At 43.1% G+C, this 3,160-nt stretch overlaps 1 pseudogene; it reads left to right on the plus strand.

Annotated features, from left to right (window-relative positions):
- The first annotated feature begins 705 nt into the window (after positions 1-705).
- LOC111785708 lies at positions 706-2,946 on the plus strand (annotated as a pseudogene).
- Positions 2,947-3,160: the final 214 nt, after the last annotated feature.

Below are 3,160 nucleotides of genomic sequence, written 5' to 3' on the forward strand. Positions count from 1 at the left end.
TTATAGGATTTATTATATTCAGTCGTCAGAGTTTATGTAAGACTTTCAAAGCGATTCTCGACGGGAGAATCCAGGCTATTTAGGACGAATCGCAGCAATTTCTCAATCCTAACGAAGTAGCTCCTCCGAAATCCAAGGAACAACAACAATTGCTTAGGATCAGTTTGCGAATTTGTGGCACCATAATCGAATCATTACCAATGGCGCGCTATGCACCTAAGTGCGAAAAGACAGTGCATGCTTTGTTATGCCGAAACCTAAATGTTAAATCAGCAACACTTCCAAATGCCACTGATTCCCATCGCATCCGTTTTTAGGATGATCTAGTCACAGGTTTTCACTTCTCAATGAGTGAAAGATTTGTCCCGGGTGTACGTTGAAAGCTTCTATAGTCGAACTCATTCGAGAGGACTTGGTGGTCTTAAGAATGGTTCAGGTGGGGGGTTCTCTTAAGAATAAAGAAGACAAATAGAATCTAATTCATGTTCGTGCTAACAAAAGAGCGAATCCAATACCAAGACGACTTCTTTCTTAGGAAGTGCATCAAGTACTTGAGTCATTGTTGGGTATCATGCCCCACGAGTGAGTTGCCAAGTGCCCCCTAGCCTAGAAGGGCAGTCTACCACAAGATCGAGTGGAAGCCCAGAGCCAAACCCCCTTTGTTGGGGAGCCCCTGTTTGTTTGATTTATTCCAGAAAAGTAGCCATGTGCATTGATTATCGGGCGCTCAACAAGGTAACCTAACCATCAATCACAAGTATCCACTTTGATTGCGGACTGTTTTGCCCTAATCAATAAATGCGAGATACTTCGAGAAGTTGTATCTATGGCCGAGCAACTACCAAGTGCGTATCGCGGATGGAGACGAGCCAAAGACGACTTGTATGACAAGCAAGCAACCTGACTAATAAAGGGTTGATTTGGGTAGGCCTATTGGACTCACCAATGCCCCTGCCACGTTTTGCACCCTCCACAATGAGCTATTCCACCCGTACTTAGACGATAGATGATATACTTTGCTATACCTATACGTTAAACGATCATGTTAGCCACCTCCGGACCGTAAGGTATTAAGGAAGAATCACCTCTATGTAAAGACAGAGATCCTATTCCTAGGGCATTGGATGAGCATCAGAGCAAGGAATGGCAAGCACCTATCATGGTAAGTTACTCGAATAGGGCTGCTCAACTCCAAAATTTCCTAAACTAAAGAAGGACATACGGATCAATCATGACATTTCACTGTGTCAAAGAGCTTTTGAGGACAACAAGCAGGCAGTGATTGGTGAATTCGTATTGCAGTTGCCAGATTACACTAAGCCATTTGAAGTACACACGGATGCATCAGACTATGCCATAGGCGGTGTGCTAGTACAATACGGTAACCTAGTAGCATATGAGAGCCAAAAGCTCAATGAGACCGAAAGGCGTGGTCCAAGAGAAGGAGATGACAATAATAGTGCACTAGAAGAGAACGTGGAGGCGGGTCACGATTTCTGGTCAAGACAGATAATGTGGCGACGAGTGACTTCCTAACGCAAAAGAAACTCACGCCAAAATGGAGAAGATGGCAAGCAAGACAAACTTGCCAAGTTTGATTGATATGGTGCGTCAGTTTGCCATTTTGACGGACCAACTAGGTCGCAGATGCCTTAAGCTTAAGTAGGAAGATAGAGCTGGCGACATTTAAGTGTGAGGCACGGGCAGCCACTAGCAGGGTCACGAGTACCATACCGCATCGTATTCGAGATGGGCTTGAAAAAGGACCCACGATCAGCCTTTTGCAACAAGCTAAGGAATGAAAAACTCGGCTTGGATCAAGGATGGGCTCTTGGTCACAAAATTGAATCCACTTTTCTTTGCTTTCAAAACCTTGATTTTTTCCGTATGTTGCGGAGCGAGCAAGGAGTGCCACGCACGAGCGGAGCGAAAACAAAGCCAAGGGGGAATTCTTCGTTAAGGGAAATCCTTTGATTGTGTATAGAATATGGATGCATGTTTTTCTTGTTCCACTGGCTAGGACAAAATTTTCACGTCTTTTTCGTTATTACGACCTTCTTTTTTTATGTCAAAGACCGAAGCTATGCGCAAATTCTCATTGGATCTCAGTTGTTCTTAACAGCGATGAATATTCATTTAAGTCTTTGGATAGCACCACTAGATCTTCAACAAGGTGGAAATTCTCGTATTCTGTATGTACATGTTCCTGCGGCTCGGATGAGTATTCTTGCTTATATCGCTACGACTATAAACACTTTCTTCTTACTATTAACAAAACATCCCCTTTTTCTTCGTTCTTTCGGAACCGGTATAGAAATCGGTGCTTTTTTACGTTGTTTACTGTAGTACTGGGGGTTTCGGGGGAGACCTATGTGGGGCACGTTTTGGGTGTGGGATGCTCATTTAACCTCTATATTCATCTCGTTCCTTATTTACATGGGTGCACTGCGTTTTCAAAAGCATCCTGTCGAACCGGCTTCTATTTCAATCCGTGTTGGACCAATCGATATACCAATAATCAAGTTTTCAGTCAACTGGTGGAATACATCACATCAACCTGGGAGCATTAGCAGATCTGGTACATCGATACATGTTCCTATGTCATTCCAATATTGTCTAACTTTGCTAACTTCCCCTTCTCAACCCGTCTCTTGTTCATTTTGGAAACATGTCTTCCTATTCCATCTTTTCCCAAATCTCCTTTAACGGAAGAAATAGAAGCTTGAGAAGGAATACCAAAACTTAGTTCACTCGCTGAGTCTCTTTGCATCCATGGCTGAATGGTTAAAGCGCCCAACCTATACCGACCTAATAAAGGGGAAAATTCGTAGGTCCAATTCCTACTGGATGCACTTGGAACGTTCAATTCAATCGCTGCTCACGGAATTTATACATATTGATATTCATTTTCTTGCTTGCACCTACCAGAAGGAGAGAGATTATTAATTACTGATATCGAAAAAACAAGGACGTTATGAGCATTCACTAATGTCAGCCCTTGCTTGGAACTAAGGGAAAGGTTCAAGCCTAAAACGGAGTTTCGGAAGGCCTAGAAATAGGATTCCATTTTCATTTCCTAAACAGAAAAAGCATACACATAAGCACCCGAGGATGCCAAATCATCCACTGAGGAGTCAGATTTTGCTCTTTCATCCGAACC

This window comes from Cucurbita pepo, unplaced genomic scaffold (genome assembly GCF_002806865.2).
Source record: "Cucurbita pepo subsp. pepo cultivar mu-cu-16 unplaced genomic scaffold, ASM280686v2 Cp4.1_scaffold000660, whole genome shotgun sequence".
Classification (NCBI taxonomy): Eukaryota; Viridiplantae; Streptophyta; class Magnoliopsida; order Cucurbitales; family Cucurbitaceae; genus Cucurbita; species Cucurbita pepo.